The 21645-nt window shown below is 43.7% G+C and overlaps 1 protein-coding gene across 4 annotated transcripts in view; it reads right to left on the bottom strand.

The window, feature by feature from the left end:
* The window catches only part of Cpne4 (copine 4), a 473640-nt gene that overhangs the window by 416278 nt on the left and 35717 nt on the right, over positions 1–21645 (bottom strand). The window lies entirely within an intron of this gene.

Genomic DNA, 21645 nt, shown 5'->3' with positions numbered 1-21645 from the left:
TTCTCCACAGATCAGCCCTGAACCCTTCATTGACAGATACTCAGAAAGTTCTTTCCTTCCCCCATAGCCAGTTTCTTAAGGCTGGTGATGGGGAAGTCCTGTGTATATGTCAATAAAGCACTGTTGGCCAATAGAGAAGCAAGATAGGTGGGACTAGGAGTCTAGGAGGATTCGGGGAAATGTAGTGAAGAAGCGATCGCCATGTGATTCCCGGGAAGAGGGGACGCAAGTTTGTGTTCTCGGAAAGGTAAGTCCTTATAAAAATATATATTGGTAATTATGGGTCAATAATTAAGTCAGAGATAGCCAATGAGAAACAATAGCAAATGGCCAACAGCTTCATAATTAATATAGTGTCTTATGTGTTATTTGGGGGTTCAGACAGCTTGGCAGGGCCCAGGCGGTTGGTGGGAAAAACTACATGTTACAGGCTGGTCCTCTTCCTTCCTTCCTTCCTCCCTCCCTCCCTCCCTCCCCCCTCACTTATTTTTGTTTGTTTTGAGTTGGGTTTCACATGGCCCAGCCTCAAATGTACTGGAAAACATGAGGATGGCCTTACACTTCTGATCCCCCTGCCTCCACTATCTGAATGCTGATGACAGGTGTGCATTACCACTCTCATTTGTATGCAGTTCCGGAGACTGAACTTCACACATGCTAGTCAAGCATTCTGCCGAGTGAAACACAGTCCTAGCCCCCTAGTCCCCTAGCCCCCTTTTCTTGGTGTGTGTGTGTGTGTGTGTGTGTGTGTGTGTGTGTGTGTGTGTGTTTTGTTTGATTGGGGTTTTTTATTGTTGGGGGTATGGTCATTGTTTTTTGGTTTTTAGGGTTTTGTTTGTTCGTTTGAGGCAGGGTTTCACATAGCTTGCACTTGTCTTAAACTTGGTATTAGCAAAGGATGACTTTTAACTCCTGATCCTCCTATGTCTGCCTCCCAAGAGCTTAGACACTACACCCAACAGTTTCTACTGCTGTCTCCCCCCACCTCCACTTTTCATGCATGTGACTTCTTTGTTTGGGTTTGAAGTTGAGGTTTCATTTTTTTGAAACATATGCCTTGAACTTCTGATCCCCCTGCCCCCGTACCCACCATCATCACCTCCTATTTATTATAATAATAGGCATGAACCACCATGCCAGGTTTATGTGGTTTGGTGGGTTGAAGCCAGAACTGTGTGAAAGTGAAGCAGGCATCCTCTTTACTAAGCAAACCACATGCCTAGCTCACTCTCTGAATTTCTTAGAAACTATCTGACACAAAGTCCTGCTTTTTATTTAAAAAATGGTGAACCCAGTGCTTTCCAGTGCATCTATCACCCCTGGCACGTGACTCTGCAGTCGCAGTCCGATGAGAGTCATGGGGTGATGCAGATTCTCCTCTAGACTGTCATCTTCCCAGAATCCTTCACTTCAACAAGCCCTTGGAAAAGATAACTGAGTAGATCAAAGCCAAGTTCCTAAAACATACACTGTAGATTGTGGGTTGCTCACATCTGGAACAAGCTCTCTTTACAAACCATGGCACTGCAGAGGGGCTAGACCCCAAGAGTCTACCTTCAGAACCATGGAGAATGCTGTTCTTCACAGCTATGCCTGCCAAGAACCAGGCCTGCAGCATTCCCCCAACTCTAACCCCTCTGCAGCTGTCTTGATGGTGTTAGTAGCTATCTTTTTCTCTTTCTCTCTCTCAACACAAGTAATTTGTCAGACATGGCTTCCCTCAACTCCTGCACTGAGTGAGGCCACAGCTGAGTATGAGCCTCACTCTCCATTAAGGGAATGAGAGTAAGTGTGGTGTTGATGGGAAGGCACAATGGAAGATGCTTCTTACGTTTAAAACAACTCTCTCTCCTGTGCGTGTGACAGAAGACTAAAAACAAAGGGTGAGCATTGATCCTGGGAATGAAAACAATTCAAACTGCAGGGTTTTTTATCTTTTGTGTTTTCTTAGCACGTGTTAATTGTATCTAACAACAGGTTTTATATGGCATTGTACATTTATATAACATATTTCAGTCATAGTCATTCCCCATTGCCCTCTCTTGTGCCCCTCACCCCAAATCAACATCCAGCAAGAGGAAAACACAATCTCTTCCACCTGGGGTTTTTCCACTGTCCTGTAAGGCTGTATATAAGGTTGCTCCCTCTCTACAATCCTCTCTACAATAGAGAGAGGCTTCTTAGCACTTGGAATAAAGACTCTCTCTCTCTCTCTCTCTCTTGCAATAAAGGCATGCACATGCATTCTCTTAGCACAAATGGCCAAACATCTTGTCTTTCATTTCCCAATACCTCAAACTTGCTCATGGCATGGGAACCATGGGTTTGACCTTTGTTTGCTTCTGTGACCCAGGCAGTGTCATTATGGTTCCATACAGGAGCATGGATACCTTACCAATGATGACACAACTGAAGAAAATGTCTTCCCCTCCTCAACAATCATTAGCTACCTTATGTCCTTTGAGATAGATGGAGCCTTGTAAACCCCTCCCTAATCAGGGATAAATGGTACACACATGGACTCAGTTTTGTACAGGTCTTGTGCCATGCTGACAACTGCTGTGAGCTCATGCCTTGCTAAAGACAGTGGTCCACAAACCACAAAGCTCCTCTGGTTCTTAGATCCTTTCTATCTTTGCATCCATGGTGATGTTTCCTACACCTATGAGCAGTTGCCTTCCATCATGACCTGTTTACAAGACTCAACCACATGTATATTTGTGATCAATACAAGGAAAAACAGATTCCAGGAGGATTATCTCCCAGTGGCCTCACTGGTTCTCTATTCTATGAGATGTTAAAAGACTTAGAGTCTCTTCTTACCTCCCACTGTAGACAGATTCTATACAGTACAGTCATCTAGGTTGAAAAGGCAAAACCCAGGTTGTACATATCTGCCATCCTTTCTCTTGCCTTTCTCTGTCACATCAGGGGATCTGAAGCAAAGCGATGGCAACTTTTCCTTTCCTTGAATGCCAAAGGTGTCCTATAGCTGTGGTTACAGGTATCTGGGACACCAATCCATACTCCAGACAAGAAGACTATGTCCAGGTACAAATCCTATCATGTACCCTAAATATCTAGACAGTAAACACTTCCTTCTTCACACTTTCCCCAAGTTAGATGGATCCCAAGAGGCTAAGCATGGAAAAAGGTAATGTAATGAAATTAAACCATTCACATGCATTCCCAGGTATTTTCTAGTTTCCAGTAGTATTTTTTTCCTGGATGCCTTTCACCCAGCTGTTTCCCATTTAGTATCCAGGTATTGAAATCTATCAATACCCAAGCTTAGGGACTAGATTAACTGCCAAGGAAGGAAAGAAGACACTTTCCAGAATTGCATTTTCTTAAGATGTCTGACCCATAAAGAAGCTGTTCTCATGTGTGCACCTATCAGATTCATACATGGTGAGGACTAAGTCAGATGTGGTCCTGGTAATTTGGAATTTTGTTTATTCTTTCTTGTATCTAGAACTCTGTCAAAATTTATAACATGTGTACTATCCTACTATTTGTCTTGCTTTTTCTAAATTATAGAACACTTCAAAATATTTAAAAGTAGACTATTATATAGGGATCTTGCGACTACAGGATGACGTTAGAAAAGTAGACGAGTTCTATCCTTAGTTCATAGTATAATGAAAGTAGGCAGAATTATCAGATGTTGAAAAAAGATGTCATGCATATAATTAAAAGGGTGACACCTTACAGAGTGACAGTGTGATTACTTTGAAATGGTAGTCAGGGAAGACTGAGTCCTGAATAACACAAAAGAGTCAGGTGCCTGATAGTAAATAAAGGGAAAAGCTTCACACATGGGTAAAGACATCTTGAACAAGGAAAGAGGTAATACATGTAAATGCTATGAAACATGGAAAAGTTTACCATGTGGAGGGGACATGGCAGTCTCTGACCCAGCAGGCTCTCTCCTAAGTATTTGTCTCAGATGTAAAATGAAGCCTTCACATGCAAACATGCATGCATTTGTCTGAGATGTAAAAGGTAGCTTTCACCTGCAAACATGCATGTATTTGTCTGAGATGTAAAGGGAAGCCTTCACGTGCAAACATGCATGTATTTGTCTAAATGTAAAAGGTAACCTTCACATGCAAACATGCACTAGCAGCAGAGTTGCTTATCCTGTCCACCAAGTAGTGCAAAGATAAAGGAATTGTGGGGCTTCCCCACCAGGGAGCACAACTCTTAGAGATAAAAGGAACATGATCATAATGACATGGATTGAGGTCAGAAACACAAACTGGAGAATGGACATTCAGTAAGAGACTACCCACCACATACTCTCATTTATATGATGTTCTAGAAAAGGCTAATGAATTCAATGCTAGAAAAATATCAGAACACCACTTGCATTATTTGTTGGGGAAGTCTTATGTCAATAAAGCACTGTTGGGCCAATAGGAATCTAGATAGGTGGGACTAGGAGTCCAGGAGGATTCTGGGAAGGAGAAACACAGGGGAGTTCGAGATGTAACCGCCATGGGGTAGAAAGCTCGGAAGTATTCTCCGGTAAGAGAAATACTTAGATTAACAATTATGGGGTAATTACTTAAGTCAGAGCTAGCCAGTAAGAAACAAGCAAGGCCAACAGCTTCATAATGAATATAGTCTCCTGTGTGTTTATTTGGGACTGATGCGGCTCTAGAACCAGGCTGGCGGGAAGGCTTCTCTCAAAGAAAAAGCTTCTCTTTAACAATTACTGAACTCTGATTCAATAAATGCTGATAAGATGATGGGGAAATAATACAATGTCTGCAGTTTACTTCAAAATGCATCAAAAACAAAATGGCTTAATACAGAAAAGGGTGGACAAATGTCAAGATCTGTGATAAAGCAATTAAATTAAAATTGTAATGCTAGAACTTAATTGGTAAGTCCATGAAATATAACCCTAAACTCCTTTAGACTTTTCTGATATTTAAAGCTTTCTTTTTTTCCACTCAAAAATTCTTGGCAAGAAAAGAAGGCCAGAGCAACTTGGGCACTATATTATGATGGAGAGAGATGCAGCCCAAATGGTTTTGACAAATAAACACACTTCATTCATGTGGGCATTGATTTTACCTTTCCTCCCCTCAACTGACCATGGGGTTTCTAGTTAGGAAGTGATAAACCTGGAAGTCACATGAAACATCCTAAGTAAATAAAGGCGACTTCGGCAGCCAGTGAACATCCACTGCATTCAGAGCAGCATGCAGGAGAAAATGGGGGAAGGAGCTGTTCATTCTGGCCAGCAAGAAGCTTGCAAATGATAGTTGGGAAGATGGAATTCATTCATGTGAGATAATCACAAAAGCAAGATTGGAGACCAGGAGGGATACTGCTACCATAAGATGTGATTTAATAACAGAAGAAGGAGCCTGGCAATGGGGAATTTCTGGGTCAATGCAGAGGGTGTTTATCTGTTCAATTAAGCTATGGAGCTTGAGTAATAAATGTAGAGAAGGCAATGCAAGATCACCCAGACACAGGCTGATGCTTATTAGATACTAAGATGCACTAAGCATAGTCCATTAATCTAACAAATATTTGCTGTATCCCTCGGCATTAGGAATAAAAACAGGGCACACAGTTTCTTGACTCTATGACTTTCTAGGGGGGAAAGAGCAGTCAATAAGATGCATAGTTTATTAGATGATAAATAAAATATGGACCAGGAAGGAAAGGTGGAGTGTTGATGGAGGTGTTCAAATTTTAAAAAGTCAAATCTTCATTGAGTTGGAAATTCTTGAGTAAAATCTTAAAGGGATGGGAGAGCAGGCAATTTGGGAGTTGGTGGAGAAGCACTTGAGGTAGACAGACTATAAGTGTGCAGAGGACCTAAGGCAGCAGTACCTCAGATACCCAAAGAAAACATAAACAATGAATAAGCATCCCCACCCCTTGTGTTCCACCACACAAGCTTCCAAACTGAGCATTGCAACCATCACGTTTTTCAGACAGGGAAAACTAAAGTATAGGATTGTGGAGACGCTTGCCTTGCTCCACCCAGAAAAGACCCTCTGTATGGTCCCCTCAAAGCAAAGTGATTTTAGCCTATAATTCTAGCTTCTATTCTCTTTACAGGCAGATGCATTAGGGGGAAGATAGATCTGGAGTGGAGGGCAGTCTTCACAGTGTGACCTAAACACACAAGCAAAGCAGATTCCGTTGGCTTCTAGCTGCCAAGTGATTTCATGTGCTGGCTGGGGCAAAAAGGTCGAACAGGTTCACCACAAGATTTGAAGGTTGAGACAGATGAACAGCACGATTAATCTTAATTCAGAAAAACAGATATAAAACACTTTCACAGAAGGGGCAGAGGGGAAACCTTACCCAGCTATGATGAATGCATAATGTCAGCACTGTGGTTATTTTAATCAATAGACCACAGATGAAATGATAAATGCAACCCGGCTGCAAACAAAAACCACAAAAGCATCACAAACATGAACAGCAACTGTTTCCAGAAAAAAAATTCAATCAAAACCTGAGACTGAGGGGATGGGCTCACTTTGTCAAGAGTTTGCCATACAAGTATAAGGACTGAGTTCAAATTTCTAGAACTCATGTAAAAAAAAAATCAGCTGTTTACAATGTGCTTATAAGTCCAGTGTTGTGGGTGGGGCAGAGATAGGAAGATTGCTGGAGCTTGATGCTTGCCAGATTAACCCCATGTTCAATAAGAGACCCTGCCTCAAGGGAATAATATGGAGTGTGGTAGAGCAAGACAGACAACATCGTCCCCTGGCTTCCACATGGGGCAATACACCACACACACATACATGACAGCCTCACAGAAATAAATAATTTTAAAAAATAAAATGAAAATCTTGAAGCACACACATGTCAAGGTATGTGACTTCCTCCTGAGGAACAATACCCACTCCTTTGATGAACGACACTAAAGTTGTCTTCTCATCTCCTCATGCATATGCACACATGTACACATGCAACCCCATGCACACATCAACATGTTCATGCACACACAAAGGCAAAACAACAACAGAACACCCTAAACTGGGCTAGACTTTATGAAATGACAGCATTATAGTTTTCGGCTTTAAAAAGAGGCAGATCTGATCTGTAATCCCACCAACTCAGGAGACTGAGACACAGAAGTTACAAGCTCAAGGCCTGTCTTGGCTACAGGGTGTGTCTAAAGGCAGTCTAAGTAATTTAGTAAACAAACCAGGAAAATGGTAGACCATTTTCCCAGAATGTGCTGGCCCTATATTCAATACCCCATACTATAAACAAAACAAACAAAAATAGTGTGCCAGCATGATAGCTCAGTGGGTCAAGGCTTGTGGGAATAATCAAGCCTAAGGTCCTGAGTTCAATCCCCAAACCCAGAATGGTGGAAGGAATGAACCTGACCCTGCAAGTTTTCTCTGACCTCCAATTTGCCCCATGATGTATGCATGCCACAAATATACACAGATGATAGACAGACAGACAGACAGACAGAGAGATGATAGTTAGATAGAAGAAAGATAGATAGATAGATAGATAGATAGATGAAAAATGAAACAAAACAAAGAATCTCATCCATTCTGAGTAAAAGATTCCAAGCACTGAGTCTTGAAAATGTCTCAGTCTGTGTGAAGGAGGTGGGGGTGGGTCTTATTCCTTTGTCCTCCTATCCACCCCACAAATGAGGACACTCCTGCAAGATTCAAAGGATGAATCCAAGCAAATGATGTCTGTATGGCTGTGTAGGTTATTTAGCATGCTCCCAAACAATTATTGCAACCATTCTACATGAACTCTGGTAGCCCAAATCCAACTGTGCTCACATTTCTAACTTCCCATGAGTACCCACGGCTGAAGCAGAAAATCCTGATCTCCCTATAGGCTTTCCCCCGTGCTCCGGTTCTTCCTACACAGGTCATGCTGTGCCCAGTGCACTCCTTTACAAAGGATGATATTTATCACAACACAGACTCAATAGCAAATAATCTCCCTGTCATGTACCCACACCACCAAGCGAGCCGCTGTGTCTGCTCTCTTGGTTCTCTTATTTGCCCTGTCCAGTCATCCCAACAGCTCAATGCAGCCTTCATAGGAGAGTCTCAGAGGCCAAAGACCAACTGCTCTGGATGGACACAGGAATTTTACTTCAAACCCACACCAAAGCAGAGAGCCTTGTCCTTTGACGTCCACAGTGCCTCAAGGGAAGAAAAGAAGGCAACAGGGCCGAGACTCTCATTAATGTGTTTCTAACTGTCACCACCATGGGCATCTTGAAAGGAACTGAACTCCAATTTAAGCGGGAGTACAAAACAAGGAAGTTCCAGATGACTTTCTTTACATTTTCATGCTATATCTTACTCAAAGGCTTTTTTCCCAAGCCCTTTCTAACAGATCACAATAAAAATGACAACGCACACTGAGAATGGCAAATCCTCATCCAGACCTTGCCTGTCTTCTTTCAGAAGCTCACAGTCTACGGGGAATGCAGAGTGATTGACATGTGTAAGTGTACCCAGTCTATGGGGAATGAAGAGTGATTGACATGTGTAAGTGTGCCTGCCCAGCCTATACAATGTTGGTCGATGACACCGGTTTGGACAAGTCCATTCTGGGATTACAAACAAAACACAACTTGGCTCAGCAGGTAAAAGTGCTCTTACTTCCTAGAGGCCCAATGCCCTGAATTGGAGCCCCTGATTCTCACAGGTAGCAGGAGAGAACAGCTTAGTAGTAGTTTGCCCATTGACCTCCACATGGGCATTGTGACACAGGTCTCAGACCAACATGCCAGCTAGCATGGGTTATTTATATATCAAAGTGTACATAGGAAACATTATTTTTGTCAACAGAAAAGGTAAGAAAAAATATGTGAAGAAGCCTTAGTCTTTTCACAAAGACCACATGCGACTCACACTAATTCATTCTTAGGGAACATGTGAGTAAGATTCAGATCTCCTACTTTCCATGACTAGGACAGGGTGATGATCTTTATAGCCTCTGCTCTTCATCCACTGCCTCTGGGCACAAGTCCTTCTGCTGCCCCACAGCTTTCCACCAGGAATGAGAAGATGGCAGTGACCAGACCCCCAACAGATGCATCATCCATCCTTCCATTGGCAAGTCATCCTAAGGCCATTTATTTAGTATATTTTCTAAGTGTTAAACTAAATTAAAATTCAAGTGATGTCTTTCTCTCCATCCATTGTTACCTGAGAACGTTGAAAGTCGCTTGTTAGAAGGGAGCAACACGGGTCCTGATTAAACAGGGGCAGCTGTTGACAGCTGGGGTTGTGGAAGCTGAGATGCTGAAACATGCCAACGTCGGCATTTTAATTGCAACCATCTGAAGATGCCTGAAACTACTTAACCTTGACAAGCACAAGAGGAGGGGGATGAGGGGCTGGCTGACCCTGATTAAATTGGATCTTGTGATATATTTGATGACTCCCTCACCGCTGAATGACACCTCTCTCCCGTGCTACCTTGTACACCATTCCTTAAGTTTCTATAAGTTCTGAGCGATTTTCAAAAAGAAACAGAGCAAACAAATAATATGTATGTGTGAAATATCTTTTTTATTATAGCATATTTAAGTAACAAAGGATGTGTTTTCCATATGAATTCTTTTTTAAAAAATTAGAAAAGTTACAGAGAAGAAAATAAAAAATAAGCTCATGAATAATGGCTGTCAGCATTTTGATGGTGTGTGTGTGTGTGTGTGTGTGTGTGTGTGTGTGTGTGTGTGTGTTTACAGAGAGAAGCCAGAAAGATAGACAACCTGGATGCTGTAACATGTAGTCTTACATTTTGTAAAGTATGCTTAGTGTTTATTGTGAAGAACTTTAACAGTCTAATGGGAAATATTCTTACACTGACATTTTAAAAAAGCAAGTTCTCAAGTCATCTTATGAGACAGTTTAAAGAAAATTCACAATTCCCTGAAGTAAAGCATTCCTGAAAGTTTGGGGCAAACGGTTTTAAAAGATGAAAAATGGAAAAAAGGAAAGCAAGCGCAGCTAGAGGCATAACCAACGCTAAGGAACTCTGGGTTGCCAAACTGGGCACGAGTCAGTATCGACAATAGTTGACCACGGAAGCAAAATGGATACTGCATGCCTAGTCAAACTACAAACCTATAGAATCATTCTTAGGAAATCTCAGAGTCGCCTCAAATTCTTTCTGTCTCCATGTTAGCAATAAAATCAGAGTCAATGCTGCTGGAACAGACACTTCCAGAGCCCTTTGCATACAGACTTCCTCTCTCTTCACTCCAAAGGAAATTCCTCTTTTCCCCCTCCTCTGTAGCCTACCAGGCCCTAGAGATGAGAAGAAGGCTGTCCCTTCAATAGCTGGCACAAAACAGACCTGGCACCCAGTTCAGTCATGCCTACCATATGAAGTAGGCCTTATGTTGACATGGCCCAGCCAAGACCATGGCAGTCTCTGGCTTACTGATAATGCTGTAACTGTGCTGTCAAGTTGTTCTATTGTACTGAGCCACTGAGGTTACTTGTCAAGTTGGAATGACCTAATGAGTAGCAAAGCCACTCAAAATGAATCAATGCAGGATCTTGATCATATGTAAATTATGTGATGCCATACCTAACACCAAGACAGCAATCTGCTAGCACACCCTTCTTCTCACCTGTCCACCTGATAGACAGAAGATGGGAAGAAAACCATTCCTCAGAGCTCAATGGCAGGCTCAGTGGCATCCACAATGTTTAGTAAGTACAGGAGGCTAAAGAATTGTCTCAGTGGGGAGAAAAGTACTTTTGAAATAGTTTGATGGATGGAGGAATTAATTAGAGGGAATCCATTATTATTTCTAGAAACATAAAATCTAACAGAAAAGAAAGACGTAAAAGTATGAAGCTGGGGTGGGGAGAGTACTTGCTGTTCAAGCATAGGGCCTAAGTTTGAGTCCCTAGCACCCCTGAAAATACTCAGATAGGACTCTGCGTTCTTGAAACACTAATGCTGGGTGGAAGTGTGAGAGAAGGTTCACTGGGACTTGATGGCTGCCAACCTCGCTCCAGGTTCATCAAGAGATTTTTTTTCTTAAGGAAATAAGGCAAGGAATGACAAAGCAAGATTCCTAAAGAACCCCCCGGCCTCTACACATGTACTTGCAAATACATGCACATACAAAACTCCCATCCCATGTACATATACAAAAAGATGGGCACTTCTAACAACTGTGTGACTTTGCAGAGGCTATTTTTCTCTGTGGACCTCCACATCACCATCTGTCAAATGGGCAGGAAATCGGTACCTTCCTTCCTGAAGTGCTTTGAGAACATAAAATGAAGCCCAATGCCTGATCAGTGTGCTTGCTGACTGAGTATGGGTCACCCTTGTCTTTATCTAGTCTCGGGGTGTGTGACATCATCACCTTTATACTGTATAAAGAGCACATGTTGCACAGGAGGTCATGGAGATGGAAAAACCTGAACCAAACACTCTGGGACAGAGATTGCTGAAGGCCTCAGTTTCCTCATATATGACACTTAGGTAATAAATAAGCTCTTCCTCAGGAGGATTCATGGGTCAAATATGTAACTTAGCAACAGGTATCTGCCTCAGTCTTCCCATTTTCATTAGGAAGAGCAGCAAAGAGAGCATCATGGTACCTGTTCACCACTGTAGTAGACTGTCTCTAAGGCTCTATAGGCTCTGAAATTCAAAGAGATGGTCACAGCATGTAGAGCCAGATGTGGTCACAAGAGGTATACCACACTACACTAAAATCAAATAGCTCAAAAGCCTCTTTTCTTGAATCTTCAAAGTCATCTTTGTCACTATCCATACTTTGTCCAGCATGATAAAGCCTCCAAGTTTACATTTGTGGCCCTCAGGAGCTAAGTGTCTGAGTGTCTACTGAGAATTAACTAAACGGCCTCGATGAGCAAGGAGCGTCATTAGAGACTGGGCTTCCACGGTCTCACTGGGTATGGCACCCCCAGACCTCAGAGAGGCAGTCTTCCCCTCAGGATCTTTAAGAAGATTCCAGGAATCAAGTGTGTGGCTCAGCAGGGAACACCTTTCCCTCACCTTCCATTTCTTTAATGAGTAAGAACAGGACTAAGTGTAAAAGCCTGCTTACAGCCAAAGCCAACCAAAGGCTAACATTATATATTACACACCCCACTTACTGCTGACTCCAAGGAAGGGCAGATAATCAAAGTGAGTTCTAAGAGAAGCAGCTCTTGGAATTGTATCTAATCTCCCCAGTTCTGCTGATACCCTTTAGCTTCCAACAGTGCCCGTGGTGTGTCCAGAACCTTGGCCAGCTGGTGTTTTCTGAGGTCTCTCTCCAGTATTCTGAGAAAAAGAATAGTTTGGTAGATGGAGTGTTTCTGTGAGAGCAAACAGGACAAAGGGCTCTTTAACTTATACTGTGAAGCCCAAGACCTAGAAAATCACTATTTTGGTATCCTCCTCTTTAACCCCAGAAACCTAACTGCTTCCAAAACTCCGTCATAGTCCATTGTCCAGGGACTGTTTTCCTGATCTCCAAGCAGGAACTCTGGGTTGGCTGCATGTGTTCTGACTGAGAGCCCCTCCCTGATATGCTTCATGAAGCTAGGGAAGAATTGACCTCCCTGACTGGAGATTGCATACCTGCCCCTGACCCTGTAACCTGTATATTGGCTCCATGATCTGAACAGGATACCATGTGAGTTGGGCAGTGTAGGAAAAGCTGTGACCAGCCTACCCACGCCACAATCTCCCTGTCTCTAGTGCCCATGCCAGTCCACATGTGCAGCAGACACTTCCTCCCTGAGTCAGGCCACCAAGCCTGCCTCAATGCCCAGAAATGCTGACGAAAAGACACCTGACCCAGAGACACCAACCAGAAAAGGGCATACAGCAGAGTCAGCCGCCTGAGCCAATAGGACCTTGGGAGGGGGTATAAAGGCAGGTCTAACTTCCTGAATAAACGAGTCTGCAGCATGCTCTGCTACTCAGTGCCTGAGTCTTGATGCTGCGTCTTCTCACCCCCTTCCCCAAGGGGTGTCCAAGCAGGGTAACTTGCAACAATGCAGTATGTTGCCCATGCAACCACTCATGGCAGCCCATTTCTTCATTCAACTATTCATTCTTGCGAAGTCTTACATAGTATGCCTTGACATCCCTCAGTAGGCCTTGATGAATTATGCATCAAGAAATATATTAAAAAATTCTAGGACTGTCGTGACACCTATCATGAATTTGCATTTTCTGTCTCCAAATTAATTGCAGGTGTATCAGTCATGCAGTCTGCCCACCACTGAGGCTGGATTCCAGAGTCTCTGTTCTCGACTCCCCTTCTTCCCCCCAGCACCCAGCACAGAATTAGCAGAGCACAGTTGGTTCACAAACGCTCCAACCAATGCTGAACACCAGACATCTTTCCTGGAAGCATGACATAACCACACCCAACACATTAACTCCTAGGAGTGAGATCTCAAGAGATGGCTTAGTGAGTGAAGTCATCACTCTGCAAGCATGAGGAACTGAGTTCAAATCACCAGCACATAATGTAAAGGCAAATATGGTATCATAATTCTATCACTGGGGAGGAGGAGACAAGAGAATATTGGGTGGGGGTTGCTGGCCAGCCAGTTCAGCAAGCTTCCATTTCCAATGAGAGACCTTGCCTCAAAAAGTAAGGTGGAGAGCAACTGGGAACATATCAGACATTGACATCTGGCCTCTACATGAGCATGCCAAGGTTAACACACATACCTCAGCATACTAAAATAAAATTTTTAAACACTTTATTTGAAACAAAAGTGTGGTTGGTGCCTATTTTCATAGATAAATCCAAAGCCCCTAGGTGAGTGACTGTACACAGTGGGTGCTCAATGAACAGTTTTAGAGTGAATGGAAAAAAATGGAGCCCCTAGAGACTTAATGTGAAGATATTTCAGGTGTCTGAAATATGGTCTTTTAGTCTTATTGAAAGAAGCATTTCAAGATGCAGAACATCCTCACCCAGTCCCAAGCATGAAATGAAGTGAAGGTTAACACGTTTCACATTTTTGTGTATTGTATATTGTATTTATACCCATATATATATATTTATACATGAACATATTATATATGCATATGATATGTATGTATATCACTGAGGAGTATAAATCGAGTGAGATGTGGTACCTATTTTTCTCATCACTGATAAGAGGATACAATATAATAGTGATACTTTTCATGGCCTTCTGTGCTTTTCAGCTCCTAATACATTGTCTGTCACCACAAAGGGCCAGTTCCAGAGATATTAAGTAACTCATCCACACACTGTAAGCAGGAAGTGACTAAGGTGGAATTTAAACAGAGTCATCTAACCCATACATTCATGCCACGCGTGGGAATCAAGATTCACTAAACCCAGCATAAGTTAAAGGGTTTATTTGGAGTTGGGGAGATAACACTCACACAAGAGGCGGATGGCTGCCACAGGTTCCAGCTCCAAGGATCCTCCCAGGCTGTCTCCCTTGACTTGGCCAGCAGCCAGAGACAGCATGAGCCTCCCAGAGCCAGCCGCACCCCTCCCCTCCTGCACATACCTGTGACCACACCTAGACGGCGCCAGGGTGCATAGTTAGATCTCTTGCTCAGGTGTTCTCACACTCATGTACAGTGCCACCTTCAACTATGTCTCTGAGTATTCCCATATATCCTTTCATGAAGAACACACTGAATTTGACTTTGGAAGCTTTTTCTCGGTAAAGCTATGTGTGTAGCTAAGGTGGGAGAGGACGTGGAGTCCTGGGTCACATAATCAGCACTCTACAAATAGTAAAAGAAAGCAGGATAATCATAGTTCAAGGTCATCTTGAGCAATTTAGGAAGATCAAGGCAAGCCTAGGATATGTGAGACCATGCTTCAAAAAGAAATGAAGAGGGGGAACATTTTCCTGATGATTCTTATTCCAAAAGATATGAGCTTAAAATAAACCCCATGAATGTATCCATTTTAGGACCAGTGAGATTGCTCAGTGGGTAAACATGCTTACAATGCAGGCCTGATGACCTGAGTTTGACCCCCCAAAACCTACATAAAGGTGAAAAGAAAGACAAAGTTGTGTTCTGACCTCCACACAAACACCATGGTGTATATATTCTGCTACCTTACACGTATGCAATATAATAATAATAAAATAAATTTAATTTCAAAATACCCATTAGTAACATGCCTTGATGATGGCACCCAGGAGGGAGATTGTCTCATTCTTGGTATGACTGTGAAACCTCACAGTCAATATGCTTTTTGGATAAAATATGCCAATGACCTTTTCTAGCCTTGTTTGTCCTGGGATTATTAAACCGGGATACTATGCAACCTCCACAACTGATCTCTGACCAATAGTGCAGGCTAATTGTCTGCTTAGAATTGTCCAAGTGATGGGTGTCACCGTCAAGAACCTGTGTGCACAGAATGCAACGGGTTGCTGCCCAACTGCTTACATACTTGTGCCTAGATTCAGACATAAGGATGAGCGCTGGGTCTCATGGCTGCTCCAGGTCTCTCTCTGTGGCAGATGTCACAGTCTGGAGCAAGCCTTACTAAAGGAACAATACATGATAGTGCCAAGGCACTAGCCCTGTTGCACACAAAGCATAAACTGTACAGAATCAAGTACCCAAGGAAGCCCAGCCAAGTCGTCCTAGGGAAGGGAAGATCCTATTCTGTCAACTTCCTGAGCATAGCACAACCTGTCTCCCTGTCTCCACGCTTGTTGACTTCCCAGCATGGCTTCCAGAGGCCATGTTGATGGCATATGTTCATGCCACTGAAGCAGTTTACTGTCTGAGCAGAGGTTCTTAGCCCAGAGAAGAGCACACCGCTTTCACAGTTGGCTGGCTCTTAATACTTCCTTAGGAGGTTCCAGGCTTCAAAGGGAAAGTGTTTGAGAAATTTGGGAGGCTGCCAGCAAGGCAAAGCCTTCCTAGTGACACACACCAGGATCTTAGCCAGCCAGGAAGAGGAGCAGAAAACAAAATGAGACACAGTAAGAAAAAAAATGTATACATCTTTCTTGTGATGGCAGATGTACATGTGGGCATGTGAACGATTCATCTTTTGTCAAGGCCAGGCTGGGACTTGGAAAAGTCTGAAGACTCTGGATGCTGTTTTCAGTGTTGGGGGAGAAGAGCCTGCTACTGGCACCAAATGAGTTAGAGACCAGGGATGGTGTCACAGACATCCTGTGACATCCTAATAAACTGTTCTGGGAACTGACATGTCAGAGTGCTAAACCCCGAGCTGTGTTACTATGAGAAGTGGGGCACCGTTCTCCTAGCCTGCAGCTGCAGCAGCAGCCCACAGCAATGTGCCCCGGGAAGCAAGAGCACTCCAGTCTGGGTTTGAATTTTAGATACTGGATGTTCCAACTGGACAGCCATGGGAGTCCATGGCAAACCTAAGCTGGTATGAAGTTCAGATTGCATGGAGGATAAAGTGTTCAGCACCATGTCTATATATAGTTGGAATAACTTAGTGCTGGGTGCTAACTACTTTTCTTCTCCATGCAACACACACACACACACACACATTTTTTCCCCAGAGATATAGATTGTCACCTTGGGTAATTGGAAGAAATTGATGGTTGAATCTGCTCAGACCTGCTATCTCTCTTCATAGCAAGGAAACCCCAACACTGTGTACTTACAGCCCTCTGTGACCTGCTTTAATGAATTTTGTCCCTTTCCTTGGTCTAACTATCACACTTTAGGGTCCAGATATGAATCGGCAAAGACCAAGGACTACCATAGTGGTGGCCTGAATGAGGCGGAAGACACTGCATGTGGACCCAGAGGAGCTGTGGTCTCTCTCCTTTGCTCCAAAGCTGGGCAAAATCAGTGCAGATTCAGTCGCATCTCCCTGTGGTCTGATACAAACCCCACCCCCACACCTCCAGCATCCCATTCAATCCAAGAGCTCCCTTCTCTCCCAGCCCCAGGGACTTCCTGGCCAACTGCTTTTTCCTGCTGGCTTCAAAGGCACCCCAGGCCTAGAAGCACCACAGAGCATGAGGACGACTGCCCACACTGCCTCAGAAGGCCTCCAAATCAAAGAGCCAGAGGATGCCTTGGAAACTATTTAGCTGGAATTTTCTCTCATGGTTAAACAGAAGCCCACAACAAGGCAAGGTCAGGAGTGTTGCTAGCCCAGAGAGCTCCTGTGTGCTTGTCAGCAGTGTTGGCCCATCTGCTTGGGGCAGTCCTGATCCAGGACAGTTACCTGTGGAGTATAAGTCTCCCAGACACTCAGCATGTTAACAGTGCTGACCTGCCTGCATGGGGAAATTACCTGTGGAGTCTAAGTGTCCCAGACACCTAGGACAGCAGACAGGACACCTGTGCCCTAAGAAATTGTGCTAGTGTTTCTCTCATTGCTGTGACAAAAATAACTGGCAAAAGCAACTTAAGGAAAGGCAGGTTTATTTCAGATCACGAGTTAGGAAGGGATGCACTCTGTCGAGGCTGGGAGGTGTGGCAGCAGGCAGAGGAGACAGCTGATCACCAAGGAAAAGGCTAGGACCTGGAGCTGGGCTACCAAACTTCCAAACCACGCCCAGAGAGGCTCCACCTCCTGAAGTTTCTCACTAAGCACCACCAAGTGTCCGGGTGCCCAAACAGAAAGGAGCCTACAGGAGATATTTCACATTGAACAGGTTTGCTCAAAATGACAATAATAACTTGGCATAGAGCTAGGTTCACACTAATAACTTTTTAATACAGACGTTAGCCACATATGGAAAATTAATAGCGCCCAATGTTTTCTATCTTCGCAAAGCAGGGTCTACTGGTCCAAAAGCCTGTCTCTTGCCCTTCATTGTTTACAGTCTCCACTGCGGCCTCTTTCATGGTGGAGGGGGTGATGCCACAGAGTTTGCCATGGCTGTGGGTTCCTTGGGGACGTTTTACACAGTGCTGGTTGCCCAAAAAACGTAACACCTGCCAAGTGGCAAAAAGATTCTGGTTGCTGGGGCAGGGGAATCCAATCATCTAGTTCGCAATCGATGCTTAAAAATGCAAGGTCAAATCCCACAAGATGGTTTTGTTCTGGCAGCAAGAAAAAAGCCAGCAAGGCCCAGCGCTGGGAGAACAGAGCCTCATTTGAAAGAAATCTATTCAGCTCCCTGTCGCTGGGGTACTTTATTTTATGTGGCTTTTGTGATGAAAAGCTTTGGCATATTATTAGGAACAAATTCGACTAGGATTAGAGCAGCTCTCCATCCGAAAACTTAGGTGCCAGGAGCTCTCCTCGGGGGTCTTGCAGGTAATGCCTCGGTCATTCTGTTTTCTACAGGCTACCTCTCTCTGTCTCTCTCTGTCTCTCTCTGTCTCTGTCTCTCTCTGTCTCTCTCTGTCTCTCTCTCTCCCTCTCTCTCTTTCTTCCTCCCTCCCTCCCTCCCTCCCGAGCCTCTCTGTGTAATAGCCCTATCTGTCCCAGAATGCTCTCTGTAGACCAGGCTGGCCTCGAACTCACAGATATCCACTTACCTCTGCCTCCCAAGTGCTGGGATTAAAGATGTGTGCCACCATGCCCGGCTGCCAATTTATAGTCTCATCTCATCGTTTCAGACCCTATCTGTGGAACCTCATCGACTTCTACCTCCAGACTATCCTGACAAGGACTTCCTCCCCTTTCTTCTAGGGCCAACCTTCTAATTGTTAAGTATCAAGACAATTTTTTATGCAGGGCTAGATAATCTGTCCTGGGGCTTTGAGGGCAATATGAAAAAAGCAGCCCAGATGGTATAGAATCTGTGAGTGCAGGTGGTTGCAGACAAGTCTGAGCAGGGGACTTGTGTGCAGGGTATAAGTGTCCCCGTCTTCAGGCCAGCAGACAGCCACCTTGCACTATAAACACGGGTTTGCTTAAAATGAATTGCTGGTGTTGCTCCAATAAACTCATAGCGCAGGAAGCATTAGCCACTCATGGAAAATTTCTGAATATCTACTCTTTTCAAAACAAAGTTTTCAGCTCAGGACAGCTGGAGGAGAGGCAGGGAGGGGGTCCTTTCTTCAGCCACCTCATGTTGAAGAGTTGAGAAGAGAAATGGAATCTCCTCTCAGAGCCCTCCCCATGGAAGCTTGGGTCCAGCAAAGGCTCTGTCCCATCCTCCTCCACATTCTCCATTCTTGCCCCTTCTCTTATGACCTCCTTTATGAGAAGTACAGAGACTCAGCTGCTGAATTTCCAGTAAGAGCTGTGGGTGGCTGATCAGGAGCAGGAAGAGGTGCTAGGGACAAGGGAGCTCAGGAGTGGAGGACTTTCCCAGACTCAAGGTCCAGGGTTTGATTCCCAGCACGGAAACAAACCTGGCCTACAGCTATGACTGTGTTCATGGACTGCAGTTATTTTTTTCTTTCCCTTAAACTATTTAATCTAGTTTTGTTGTTGTTGTTTTAACACTGACCTGGGAAGTGGAAACCCTAACTTAATTATAATTTCAATTTTTTTTCCATATTTGGTTTCTGTCACTCACAAAATAGTCATTTGATGGTTTTGATTAGCTGGCTAGGTTTGGCTTTCTTACTATTTTTATCACCTCTGAATGTGTTTGCATAAGGTTATAATAATATAATGTGTAATAAGTCAGACATTAACCAGGAATATTTTTAAATTGATCATATATGTACTTTATTTAATTTCCTGTACTCTTTTAAAAAAATATCCTAGAGTTTGAAGATTTTCTTGATATTTCTGTTAAATCCCTTCTAATCAAATTGGGAGCAAACGTCAATTTATTCTGCTGACCAAATATTTAATTTACTCATCATTTCATTTTTTGTCTAATACAGCTTCACAAATGTTTAATTTATTTATTTCAGGATGTCAAAGAGTCCATGCTTAGATCCTGGTTTAATTTTTGCTATTGTTATTGTTATTGTTTGTTTTGTGAAACTGGGTCTCCATCTGTAGCCCGGGCTGGCTTGGAACTCATCAACTCAACTTGTCTTTACTCTGCCACATCAAATTAATCCAAATAATACCCCTCCCTGGGCTTCTGTCTCCCTTCTTTATAACATAGGGAGGAATATGGCCCCATCCCAACACATGATGGCTTACACTCATCACCAAAGACCTCATGCCCTTCCCTTCCTCTACAAGGCCACCCTTCAGCCAGGTCTCACTTGAGAAAGCAGAGCCTAGACAGGCTCTAGGAATCACACACTGTTCCTAGACTGACAGGCGTCTTTCCTAAACTGGCAGACACACTTACCCACAGCTAGCACATACACCAGAGGTGGTGTGATGATGTGAACTTTTCAATAATCAATGGACAGACAGCAGTGAGAACATTTATATTCCAAGCAGTCAGCAAATATTTGATAAAGGGATTATTTCCTTTGCTTCAGGGCAAAAATCCAAAGGTCATAAGGAGAAGAGACCTCGACTCCCCTGCATCTCCCAAGCAACGATAATAGTAAGGCTAAGCCATCTGTGTATCACATGGAGCAATCACTGGGAAAGGCCAGCCTCGGAGGGAATAGCCTGAGAATCGTCAGCTTCCATAGTGAAGCTGATAGCACAATGAGTTTCTCAGCTAGGTTTCACATAAGCACATCCACGGAAAGAGATGCCAGACACAGGGCTAGGACCAGGGCTCATCGGCACAGGGTGCTGCCCGGCGTGCATACTTTCGCTGCATATTTATTTTCTGTCTCCACTATAGCAAAAGATTTGCACTTCAGTGCCCTCTGTTCACATTATATACTCGTCTCTTCCCAGGCAAAAATGCACTTGACAATTATATCTGGAGCTATCATTTTGACTTTCCCATTGCTTTCCCTCATTCCCAGGTATGTTACAACAGGATGCTGATAACCCACATGCACATACGGTACGGCATACTGTCTCATCTGCAGGCTTGCTCTTACTGTACAGCTGTTACGGTAATAGGAAGATCCACCATGGAGGGCCTCACTCTACCTGGGGATGGGAGTGGAGATTGGGAGGGGACTGTGAGCCTGGTGGAGAGGGATGGGGAGCACGGGAGGGAGGGAGCCAGGATTGACATGTGAAACAAACTTGTTTCTAACTTAGATTTTTAAAAAGGGAAAAAACAAGTAATGCAAAAGACGAGGCAATCTAAGCTTTTCAGTTCCAAAGCGCTGCAATAAGGAAGAAACAAGAAGGGTGTAGCTCAGTAATACTGGGTTCAAGTCCTAACACTGAAAAGAAAAAAAATACAGTGCCATGCCAGGCCTGAGCTAGCCAAATTAGTAGTTCTGACCCAAATCTTGACTTCCACGCTCCCCAGGTCTTTAACTGGTCAGGTTTCAACTTTGGGGCTTTGGCTACCTGAGAGTCTGACAGAAATTATGGGTTGGAATTTCTACCCCTAAGCTAGGGACTGTTTTAACACCTTCCCTTCAGTCTCACCTTCTATACAAGTGGACTACTCCACTGACCAGCTAGAGTTTGGCATGGGTTGGTTAATTCCCTGAGTCTGTCATGGGCTGAAGAGAAATGGCATTTGGGGAGAACTTCAGCCATGCTCAGGAGTGAAGGGAGTTATCTAACTAGCCACGGGAGCCCAGAGGAAGGACAACATTTTTCCATGGAAAGTGGGGGTAACAAAAATAAACATCAATAACATAGAATTTTCATCTACATCCATTCCCTCCCAGGACTGGGGTTTTGTCTCTTCTCTGAACATTAATAAT

This window comes from Mesocricetus auratus, unplaced genomic scaffold, assembly GCF_017639785.1.
Source record: "Mesocricetus auratus isolate SY011 unplaced genomic scaffold, BCM_Maur_2.0 Super-Scaffold_100691, whole genome shotgun sequence".
NCBI lineage: Eukaryota > Metazoa > Chordata > Mammalia > Rodentia > Cricetidae > Mesocricetus > Mesocricetus auratus.
This window is presented reverse-complemented; position numbering and strand designations above follow the sequence as displayed.